The 12,793-nt window shown below is 43.1% G+C and overlaps 1 protein-coding gene across 1 annotated transcript in view; it reads left to right on the top strand.

Moving 5' to 3' along the window:
- Positions 1-11,517, top strand: part of LOC115110331 (non-structural maintenance of chromosomes element 1 homolog) — a 31,161-nt gene extending 19,644 nt beyond the window's left edge. The window contains exon 9 of the mRNA XM_029635905.2: positions 11,207-11,517. The gene's annotated coding sequence lies outside the window, so the exon portion shown is untranslated. The remainder of the gene's footprint in view (positions 1-11,206) is intronic.
- Positions 11,518-12,793: the final 1,276 nt, after the last annotated feature.

The raw sequence follows: 12,793 nt of genomic DNA on the forward strand, positions 1-12,793 counted from the left end.
TCTATGGGGCCTGTAGCTGTAAGCTCTATCCTGGAAACTCTATGGGGCCTGTGGCTGTGAGCTCTCTCCTGGCAACTCTATGGGGCCTGTAGCTGTGAGCTCTCTCCTGGCAACTCTATGGGGCCTGTAGCTGTGAGCTCTCTCCTGGCAACTCTATGGGGCCTGTAGCTGTGAGCTCTCTCCTGGCAACTCTATGGGGCCTGTAGCTGTGAGCTCTCTCCTGGCAACTCTATGGAGCCTGTAGCTGTAAGCTCTATCCTGGCAACTCTATGGGGCCTGTAGCTGTAAGCTCTATCCCGGCAACTCTATGGGGCCTGTAGCTGTGAGCTCTCTCCTGGCAACTCTATGGGGCCTGTAGCTGTGAGCTCTCTCCTGGCAACTCTATGGGGCCTGTAGCTGTGAGCTCTCTCCTGGCAACTCTATGGGGCCTGTAGCTGTAAGCTCTATCCTGGCAACTCTATGGGGCCTGTAGCTGTAGGCTACAGCAGCACCCACCCGTAGCATGTGCTCCAGCAGGTATATCTCACTTGTCACCACCCAAGCCAATTCCTTCTTTGGCCGCCTTTACTTCCAGTTCTCTGCTGCCAATGACTGGAACGAACTGCAAAAATCTCTGAAGCTGGAGACTCATATCTCCTTCACCAGCTTTAAGCACCAGCTGTCAGAGCAGCTCACAGATCACTGCACCTGTACATAGCCCATCCAACTACCTCATCCCCATACTGTATTTATTTATTTATCTTGCTCCTTTGCAACCCAGTATCTACTTGCACATTCATATTCTGCACATCAATTACTCCAGTGTTTAATTGGTATATTGTAATTACTTTGCCACCATGGCCTATTTATTCCATGTGTAACTCTATGTTGTTGTTTGTGTCGCACTGCTTTGCTTGATCTTGGCCAGGTCGCAGTTGTAAATGAGAACTTGTTGTCAACTAGCCTACCTGGTTAAATAAAGGTGAAATAAATCAAATAAATAAATATAATTTAGCACTAACTGAAGTTAATTTAGTGCTTTATCCAGGCAGTCGGAAAGTAGAGCATTGCAGTAGTCTAACCTAGAAGTAACAAAAGCATGGATTAATTTTTCGGCATCATTTTTGGACAGAAAGTTTCTGATTTTTGCAATGTTACGTCGATGGAAAAAAGCTGTCCTTGAAACAGTCTTGATATGTTCGTCAAAAGAGAGATCAGTGTCCAAAGTAACGTCGAGGTCCTTCACAGTTTTATTTGAGACGACTGTACAACCATTAAGATTAATTGTCAGATTCAACAGAAGATCTCTGGATCAGCGGGGTGATGTTGGAGATGTTGTTTCCTACCTTCACCACCTGGGGGCGGCCCGTCAGAAAGTCCAGGATCCAGTTACACAGGGTGGGGTCGAGACACAGGGTCTCGAGCTTAATGACGAGTTTGGAGGGTACTATGGTGTTAAATGCTGAGCTGTAAATAAATACATAAATAAAAAACACTATGGGGCCTGTAGTTGTAAGCTCTATCCTGGTAACTCTATGGGGCCTGTAGCTGTAGGCTCTATCCTGGTAACTCTACGGGGCCTGTAGCTGTAGGCAGAATCCTTGTGGAGATACAGAACACTTTCAACCTGTGTGTTAAAAGTCCTTCTCCATGGCACTGTGTGTCTTTGAAAGAGAAATCTTGTGCTTCAGGGTGTGTGTTGCACAGCGTGATTTCATCCACAGAATCATCTCATTGGTTTGACATGCTGGATGAAAGTCTCACCCATGGGAATTGATGGTGAAGTCATTAGTACGTGAAATGCTGAACAATTTGTTTTCACTTCCCTCTATCACTCTTTCATTACAATTGCTTGCTAAACAGGCTGAAGATAAATACAACAATACCTATTTGGATGCAATAGCAATGCATATTTTTGCATCCATTTTCTTCAGACATGATTTCTTTCATGCTCTGATTATTATAATATGTATAAAATAATTCATGGTAGAGAACAACACAATGTATTATACCAAATGGGGGATCATCCCAGCAGGTGCTCCAACATTAAATATACACAATATATACAAAAGTCTGTGCACCCCTTCAAATGAGTGAATGTGGCTATTTCAGCCACATCCGTTACTGACAGGTTTATAATATCGAGCACACAGCCATGCAATCTCCATAGACAAACATTGGCAGTAGAATGGCCTTACTGAAGAGCTCACTGACTTTCAATGTGGCACCGTCATAGGATGCCACCTTTCCAACAAGTCAGTTCATCAAATTTCTGCTCTGCTAGAGCTGCCCCAGTCAACTGTAAGAGCTGTTATTGTGAAGTTACAAGGTCTAAGAGCAACAACGGCTCAGCCTCAAAGTGGTAGGCTACACAAGTTCACAGAACAGGACCACCGAGTGCTGAGGCGCGTAGCGAGTAAAAATCATCTGTCCTCGGTTTCAACACTCACTACCGAGTTCCAAACTGTCTCTGGAAGCAACGTCAGCACAGTAACTGTTTGTCTGGAGCTTCATGAAATGGGTTTCTATGGACGAGCAGTCGCACACAAGCCTAAGATCACCATGCGCAATGCCAAGCGTCGGCTGGAGGGGTGTTTAGCTCGCAGCCATTGGACTCTGGAGCAGTGGAAATGGGTTCTCTGGAGTGATGAATCACGCCTCACCATGTAGCAGTCTGACGAATGAATCTGGGTTTGGCGGATGTCAGGAGAACACTAGTTGCCTGAATGCATAGTGCCAACTATAAAGTTTTGTGGAGGATGAATAAAGGTCTGGGGCTGTTTTTCATGGTTCGGGCTAGGCCCCTTAATTCCAGTGAAGGTAAATTTGAACGCTACAGCATACAATAACATTCTAGGCGATTCTGTGCAGTTTGGGGAAGGTGCCTTCCTGTTTCAGCATGACAATGCCCCTGTGCACAAAACGATATCCATACAGAGATCGGAGTGGAAGAACTTGACTGGCTTGCACAGTGCCCTGACCTCAACCCCATCGAACACCTTTGGGATGAATTGGAATGCCAAATGTGAGCCAGGCCTAATCGCCCAACATTGGTGCCCGACCTCACTAATGCTAGTGGAAAGCCTTCCATGAAGAGTGGAGGCTGTTATAGCAGCAAAGGGGTGACCAACTCCATATCAATACCCTGATTTTAGAATGAGATGTTCAACAAGCAGGCGTCCACATACATTTGTTCATGTAGTGTACAGTAGCTGTGTGAGATTGATATTTGATTGGTATCTTTGTATGTGTTCGGCTAATGAAAAAAGCTACAAAATAATTATAGGCATGTCTCTTTGATCTGATCCGAGGATCTTTGAGTTCTCAGATCCCATTATAATATGGTTTTGGGAAATCTGAACAAACACAAGAGGAAATCTCCTGTCACAGACCTCAAAATAATCTATAGACACAGCGCTATTGTTACCTGTCAGACACCCCATGAAATTCAAATAATCTCAGAGCAAACCGTGGAGCTGTTCCCGTATGTAAAGCAGATGGAAAACAAGGCAGCCAGTTCTTCTAAGAATCACAAGGGACTGCAAAATGTTTCACACATTTCTATTCACTAGCTCGCTATGTAAACAGCCTGAATTCTGGGAGCTCACTCCATTGTTCATGCGTTTCCCCACCCTCCAGGTTTTGTGGGGGCATTCCAATGCACCACAGGTTTGTTTGGAAAAACAAACAAAAATAGTGACTTCTTCTGACTTCTTCTGAGTTATAGGCTACATTTTATTCTCAACAAATCAAGGATAGCATATTTCCCATACCCTATTCCACATTTCCCACTTTTTATTTCCAAAGATGTGAAAGTCTCAGATATTAGCTGCTATCAGCTGCTGGGTAGCCAACATGATATCATAGGAAAATGTCCTACTGGCACATTTGAAAAAAAAGTTAATGTCACAGTAGGTGACGTTTTTCTCAGTACATTGCAATCAATGGGAAAAGATGAGTGTCACAGCGTTGACGCTTTTCTTTTTTATCTCGTCTCTCTCTCTCTACCGCCTCTTTATCTCCCTCCCTCCCTCCCTCCCTCCCTCCCTCCCTCCTGCTCTTCTCTTCTTCCTCCTCTCTCCCACCTCTGTCTGTCTGTTGACTCTTCCATTCCTCCTCTCTCTCTCTCCCCTCTTCACCCTCTCCCTCTGTCTGTCCCCCCACTTACGACACCCCTCCTCTCGCTCTCACCCCTCCATTCTCTCTCCCTCCTTCTTTCCCTCCCTCCACTTACAACCTCTCTCTCCTTCCCCTCCCCCTCCATTTTCTGTCCCTCCTTCTTTCCCTGCCTCCCCCCTTCTCTTCTTATCTCTCCCTCTCCCTCCTCTCTCCTACAGACAGACAGGTAGACACAGACAGACAGGCAGGCAGACACAGACAGTTTCAACATTTCAAGTAAATCAAAAATAAAATGTGACAAATATCCTCTTTTGAATTCATTCAATAATTCATAACAAGGCTCTTAGCTTCTATAACTGCTTTTAAAAAAAAGAAGCTTTTGGGTTGATTGACTTCAAATGTTATATGCCGGATCATGACAGTCCCCCGGTCACAAATATGTAAAATGTTGGAAAATTAAACCTTTTTTACTCTCTGAAACCACCCCTATGACCCCCAATTAAGTCATTTCCTGTAAACAGACAGACATACAGGCAGACACAGACAGGCAGGCAATTAGACAGGTAGTTTCAAGTTTCAAGTCAATACATTTTTGGGGGACCAACATCCTCATCAAAATTCATTCAAGAATTCATAACAAGGTTCTTGGTTTCTGTGAAGGAGGGATGGAGGTGAAGGAGGGTGAGGAAGAGAGAGGAGGGAGGGAGGGAGGGAGGGAGAAAAAGAGAGAGGAGGGTGTCATCTCTGATGCATTTCTTTATGCGTCCATATTGTGATACTAGTCTTTCCCCATTGAATGCATTGTATTAAATTAGTCATCAACACTGTGACAATCATCTTTTCTTATTGACATAAGCGTCAACACTGACACTCCTCTTTTCCCATTGACTGCAATTTATTGACATACGATTCAATTGGTTGACACTCATCTTTTCCCATTGAACCCAATGTATTGAGATAAACGTCAACCCTCTGACACTCGTTTTTTTCCCAATTGACTGCAATTTATTGAGAAAAACGTCAGCTACGGTGACATTTGACTTTTGCAAAAAAAGTGCCATGACATTTTCAGGCTGATAATGGGCTGGGGTAGCACGGTCAAAGTCCCTGTGTGAGTCCCTGCATCATTGGAACATGATGAGGAAACATACATTTGGCCTCAGATGGGCATGCAGTGAGAGTGTGTGTGTGTATTATTGCATGAGGTGCTGTGGGAGAGACATGGCTCACACTGTGATGTAGATGCCATGTTTGTTTATCTCTGGGTCTGTCCGAGGTAGGGGTGTCCCTGCAGGAGAGAGCGATGTATTATTCAGACGTGTCTCACTCTGTGGGGGTGAGGGGTGTGTACTGTATGTGTGGGAAGGGAGGGGGAGGGGGGTGTGAGTGCAGTGAATGCCAGAGGCCCAGCAATGCTATTTCTCCCCAGGCTGTCAATGCTGACATCACCTGCTGGCCGTTTTACAACGTCCTTTTCGGCAGGGGTCTCTGACCTTCTCCTGGTTCATGTAGTAGAGAGAGGGCTGAGAGATCTCAATGTGTCTGTTATGCCCAGGGACTCGTTAGCTGGTGTCACTCAACAACATGCACTGCTTATCTATTCTGGATCAACACTTTTTGATAAACAACCTCCGAGCTCTAATGCAATATTTGTTTGAACACTGACCAATAGCACTGACACTGACATTAAATGAAAGTGGCAATGTGTTTCAGGGTGTCCTTTTGTTGTGGTGATTTTCCTTTGAATCTATTGGTGGGATTGACTATTGGCTCTCTTGGACTAACTTGGGTTGGACAGAATATTCTCAAACATTTAGTGGCAGTTAGGACACTCCGAAGTAGTGTAAAACCATAATTTATAGTTTCCTCTAGTGTCTCTCTACCAGCTGTGGAAAGCAACTTGGGGTAGAAAAAGACCTCCCAGAAAACCCCAACTGTAATTACATTTACATAATCTTGTCATAGATTATTATCATCATAATCCTCAAGATTACAGTCAACCAAGTGACCTTGCTACTAGCACTATAGCACCCCATTTCAAATCCCATACATTGACTTTGTAATGAACAGTCCCTTTAGCGTGTTAGCTGCCACCATAGAGCCGGAAAGTATTACAGACAATTGCTGGACTCACTGTAGGTTAATCCCTGCAACACTAGGCTTGTCTCTCCATTGCAGCAGCAGCATTAGCAGCATAAGCGCTGCTGGTGACATTATGAGGGATGCCAGGACCCCAGCCAGCCAGGGCACCAGGGCAGCGTGGAGCGTGACTGTCAACAGAACATTCCCAGAGGCCTGCAACACTAAACTACCAAGGCCCCATCGCAGGGATGAAATCACCCCCCCATTACACTGCTGGCTCTCTGAAAAAAAATAAGGGAATGAATAAACCCTGCGGTGGTGTTGCCGTGGATCAGAATCCAATTAAACACTGTTTAGCTCTAAACAAGCTGCCAGTCTTAGCCTGTTGACTCATGAAATGAATGTATTATTTTGCTAAAAAGAAACAGAAAACACAGTGTTACCTCAGGCAGCAACCAATCAAACTGACATGGGAGCATACCTGGATGATGTAAATGTCAAATTGTACGTTGCCGATTGGGTTGTCAAAGAGACAACACAATATAGCGTTGATAAGTCTGTTCCTGGCAAAATTGAAAACTGTGGGCTAGTATGAAGTTTATATTTCTTTAGGCTCAGAGCAAATGCAGTACAACAATGTATTGGCTCAGGGAAGCAACTCCCCAGGGGGCTGTGTTCTACTCCCTAGCTGCCATGTCAATATAACTACTGACCACTGCAGTATCTCTAAGCATCACAAAGACAATTTATGCAATGCATCAAGCCGTTTGAGGTTAAGGGTTCCTCCTACGCTTCATGGATACTCTTAATGGACATTTGTAAATGCCTTGAAGATGTAACAAATGAGAGGTATAAAGTTAAATGTCCTGTGAAATCCTGAGAAGGCTTAAAACAAGCAGGTATTTCGCTTTCCGAACATGAGGAAATTATCTTGGGTACAGCCAGCCCTTATCTCAAAGTGACCACAGGACCACATCAAAAGCTTGTTCATTTACAGATGCTGCCACTTCTCAGCTGCGGTGGCAGAAATGACTGAACTGTCCCTGGGGTCATTGAGAAGACACACTTCCGCCAGTTTGGCATGCCTCCACACTGTAGAGCAGAGCTGTAGTGCTGTTGCTCAGCTCAATCCAGGCAGGTGCTCAGTTCCCGTGGCCTAATGTGAGACACCACAGTGCAGGCAGTCCGTCTAAACCACTTTGGATCAACTTAATGCAACCAGGTGTGGCCCCACAGTAGGGGCTCAGGTGACACCTGCTACTTCCCTTTAATTAGACCTAAAACAGCTGTTTCAGGGTAGACAGAGAGGGAAATCGTCCCATGTCTCTCTATAGCCTGAATCAGTGGTTTGAATGATCAAATATAGGTGGCATCTGTACGTCGCTAATGGTGTTAGAGAAGCAAAAAGCCAATGAGCCAATGACACGAAAGCCAATGGGGCGGTATTGCAGGTTAGTCCTTGTCAATAGGATTATTCAGTGTATTCAATATTTTTGCCAAAGAGAAATTGATTTCTCTTTCTAACAAGGACGTATAGAGAGATAGAACATGATGTTTTTGTGGCTGCTTGTCTTACTGGATATGATGAATGTTTTTAGACAGCTGTCTGTGGGGGGGGGGGAGTGGGCATGGCCCTCCTGGCAATTGGCTAGCGAGGCCTGAAGGGAGGGAAATGGAAGGAGTGGCAGGATTCACCTACTCATTCTAACAGCAGGACATATCCACAAGGGACAGTTAGTGTTGAGTGGTAGGGAAAGTTTAAGCTGGCTTTGATGTTACTCATATAATAGGCATAGTATATATGAAGAGTGGGCTCCATCTAGCATTCTGATTTTCTTTGGTTTATCAGAGCGAGAAAAAAGAGAATGTGACATACTGTATGTGTGCAAACAAAAACATTTTATAATGTGGAATGTGTTTAGTTCCGTTTGTAAATACAAAGTGGTTCAATAGTGCACTCTTAAGCCATCGTTCCTCTGGAAAGAGACAACCAAAACCCTAAAATCGAAACAAAAGGAAAATGAAATCGAGACCTAGATCCAGCCAACAGTAAACATTCTAATAAAGTTGATGACATTGATGAGATGGTCTCTCTCTCATCATATATCAGAATAATGGACTGTGGATAGCAGATACAATTAGATATTCTTTATTATATCTTAATTAATAAAGTAATGATTCGATTATGGAACGTTCACTCAACCAGGGATACAAATTGACTCCCGTTCGTGGAGACACTTTCATTGAAATGAGGAGCCTCTTGTTTTATAGACCTCAGAATGGTAGGGACCTCCTGTGTGAGGATTATGTTGACACATGTTCAGATTCCCTCCCTACCGTTCTATTGGTGTATTGGGATGATAAGGCATTTGTATAGTTGATCATCTGGATATAGAATACCTCCTATACATGATGGAATAAGACACACTGTGCATTACATCTTGAGTGTTATTCTGTCAGTTTGTTTCAAAGGAACCTCATGGTTTTGTCTCAAAATTCTCAGTACCAGCATTTTTTTTAAACAAATTCTTTCAAGTAATTTCCCACCATTTCCAAATGGTATTTCACACTATATGAGGCTTATTTTCCAGTAGAGGGCAGTAGTGTGGCAGCAAACTGCTAGTCATCCCATGTGTGTCTACTGGACTATTACTGCTAAGCGCATTAGTAAGGAAAAACCAAAGAAAGTTTTTAAAATCATGTTTAGATCGCTTTTTTGTGTTTATTGACTATGTCACATGCTATATGGAGAAACATGCTCTTTATATAAGTTCCCAGCACATTGTTGTGACCCTATTTGGCATCAAAAGTATACTGATCTTGGTTCCATGAAGGACTCTGAGCAGCTGGAAACAGCTGTTTTGAAAGCAACACAAAGTGAATGTTCACATTGATAAGAGGATTTATTCCATTTTGAATACGAGGTCGGACAGCTAATTGTCCTGGGGTCCATTCAGAATTTAACTGATTGTTTGAGGTGATAGTATATCAGCACAGACAAATAGAAGCTCCCTTTTAAATTCTGAGAGCTTATTTTGACTGCAGTACATTCTTCTCAAGATGACTACCGCAACAGAAACCCAAAGTAGTCTGCAAGTGTTGCTTTTATCTATATAGAATGATCCTAGTGTGTATTGAAAAACACACTTCCTTGTGTTCACCTGAGAATACGAATGGCTTTGGGCAGCTTGTGAACAAACAAAACCTTCAGGATGTGTGGGAGGAAGTGTGACCTTGAGACTTGGGCCTAGTCTCAAACTAGGTCAGCAGTCACCTTTGCTTGTGAAGAGGAGTCTATTCTTCGCTCCAGTACCAGTACAATCTAATGCCCTGGGTGGATGCATCCGCACAGTCCTCTCTGCACTCGTGGGAGGGTAAACGTTCACACTTGTTTTCTGTGGGAGCAGGAGATTGATAATTTCTCTGGCACCTGTGACCTGCCTCTGTTTCTGCCACCACCAACTGACAGATCATTTCAGAGGGGAAAGAGGAGGATATATAGTGGCAGAAGAGTGTCTAGCTTTCAGTTGGAACCGTGTGCGGTACTGTAGGTGCTGGACTTCAATCGTTCAAGGCTGTGCAGAACCCCGACAAGTGTATGCCATCGCTTGCTATTGATTTAGGAGATCTAAAGAGTAGCTTGATGATTTCTACTCTATCCTCGCTTAGCAATGAGCCTCCCCCTCATTGCCACTCTGCTCACTTTTAAGCCTGTTTGACAGTGACGCTTCCTGACTTTAAGAACATAATTTGCATCCATTTTATTGCCATTACAATATATCATTACCATACACCTGTCATGCCACTAGATCATTATTAAAATAATTAGCATAAAAGCACCTTTTGTTATTTTTCTTTGCCAGAGAGAGGTGCTTTAACGTGCATTGGACAAAACAGAGTAGTCATTTATTTCAAATGTCTTTAATCTCTCTCCCCCATACTTCCTTGATCAGTGAGTGCTCATATGGGATGGCATTGAACATAAAAGATTTTGCTCAGGCCCTCTGACTTCATGAGGCCTTTGATCTTCACATTACAGTCAGATGTTTGCATGAGGATCCTTTGATTATCCTCTGTTTTCACTTGTTCTCATAATATTGCATTCTGGACGACTCCATCTTAACACGATACAAACAAATGACAAAACAAATCACGTTTTTAAAGTAAAGACCAACATGTAAAAAGGCACAAATGCTCTTACACCATATGTGTGGATTTTCCTCTGTAACACAAATAGTGTCCCCACAGGACTCTAAATAATAGAGCTGCCTCTGTGGTAACCTTGGAAACTGAAGGTGTTATGAAAATTGTTTTAAATCTAGTCTTCCATATTATAGATTTTGATCATTTCCTGTTGTGAAAAATGGCATTTGGACAGTAATAATGAATCAGTCAGACTAAGAACTTCCTGCTTTTGCTTTCTTTCCCCCTACTTTTTTTTTAACCAAAAACGACAAAACATTGGATGTTCCCTCCTAGATCTACAAGACCGTATGTTTTACCAGTCCATATAAACAACCAGTCCATTATAAAAAAGTGGAGATGAAAGAACATGCGTTTGTCATATTAGCCTACATGGCTAATTCTGCAACAAATATTGTGCAAATCGTAGACAGTCTCTGGAAAAAGAGGGAAAGTCATAAATTATGGTGAAGACACATAATTGAACTGGCTGAATAACTGCAGTTGCCCAAAAGCTTCTTACACTTCCTCTGAAATCAAAGCCCAAACCATTTAATTATTTTCTTCTGTCTACTTTAGTGGAGAGTAGCCTCGGGCAGTCACACGGCAAGGCTGTCTGTCCATTGAAACATTTAATTGAGATTGTATTTTGACATTGGTGATGTAACTGGTTCACCAATGGAGACAGCTTCATTCTCAAACAAAGGGTTCTATAAAGCACAAGGAGTTATTATGTAACACTGTACTGATTACAGAACATTATTAATGTCATTCATTAAACCTTGTATCCTAAGTGTATCTATTTAAAAAAAAAAATTTTTTAACCTTTGTTTGTATCCCCCAGGGCAATTAAACTGATTCCAGAGCCGGACCCAAAACACAGCTGGCAGAGGAGAGGTACTCGGAGTGGACTTCTAGTCCAACTCAGGAGTGCGCGCACACCGCCGACCGCTTCCGAGTACATTACTCGCTAATGTTCAGTCTCTGGATAATAAAGTTGATGAGCTCAGGGCGAGGATTTCCTACCAGAGAGACATCATGGATTGTAACATACTCTATTTGACTGAAATAAGGCTCTCTCAGGATATACTGTCTGAGTCCGTACAGTTAGTTGGGTTCTCAGTTCACCGTGCAGACAGGAATAAATATCTCTCCAGGAAGAAGGGTGGGGGTATATGTTTTATGATTTACTTCTCATGGTGTGATTGTGATAACATACAGGAACTCAAGTCCCTTTGTTCACCTGACCTAGAATACCTCACAATCAAATACTAGTTAAGGATCATATCACCTCTACCTTACCTGACACCCTAGACCCACTTCAATTTGCTTACCACCCCAATAGATTCACAGACGATGCAATCGCACTGCACACTGCCCTATCCCATCTGGACAAGAGGAATACCTATGTAAGAATGTTGTTCATTGACTATAGCTCAGCATTCAACACCATAGTACCCTCCAAGCTTATCATTAAGCAGACGACACAACAGTAGTGTTGTGGAGGCTGAAGAAATTTGTCTTGGCACCTAAAACCCTACAAACTTTTACAGATGCACAATTGAGAGCATACTGTCAGGTCACAGCCTGGTATGGCAACTTCACCAGCACAGACAAATAGAAAAATCTGGAGAGCCCGCAACGGCAGGGCTCTCCAGAGGGTGGTGCTGTCTGCCCAATGCATCACCGTGGGCAAACTACATGCCCCCCAGGACACCTACAGCATCCAATGTCACAGGAAGGCAAAAAAGATCAAGGACAACAACCACCCGAGCCACTACCTGTTCACCCCGCTATCATCCAGAAGGTGAGGTCAGTACAGGTGCATCAAAACTGGGACAGAGAGACTGAAAAACAGCTTCTATCGCAAGGCCATCAGATTGTTAAATAGCCATCACTAGCACATTAGAGGCTACTGCCATATATACAGTTGAAGTCAGAAGTTTACATACACCTCAGCCAAATACATTTAAACTCAGTTTTTCCACAATTCTTGACATTTAATCCTAGTAAAAATTCCCTGTCTTCGGTCAGTTAGGATCACCACTTTATTTTCAGAATGTGAAATGTCACAATAATAGTAGAGAGAATCATTTATTCAGATTTTATTTCTTTCATCACATTCCTAGTCGGTTAGAAGTTTACATACACTCAAATAGTATTTGGTAGAATTGCCTTTAAATTGTTTAACTTGGGTCAAACATTTCGGGTAGCCTTCCACAAGCTTCCCACAATAAGTTGGGTGAATTTTGGCCCATTTCTCCTGACAGAGCTGGTGTACCTGAGTCATGTTTGTCGGCCTCCTTGCTCGCACACGCTTTTTCAGTTCTGCCCACAAATCTTCTATAGGATTGAGGTCAGGGCTTTGTGATGGCCACTCCAATAGCTTGACTTTGTTGTCCTTAAGCCATTTTGCCACAACTTTGGAAGT

Source organism: Oncorhynchus nerka, linkage group LG26, assembly GCF_034236695.1.
Source record: "Oncorhynchus nerka isolate Pitt River linkage group LG26, Oner_Uvic_2.0, whole genome shotgun sequence".
In the NCBI taxonomy this organism is placed as follows: domain Eukaryota; kingdom Metazoa; phylum Chordata; class Actinopteri; order Salmoniformes; family Salmonidae; genus Oncorhynchus; species Oncorhynchus nerka.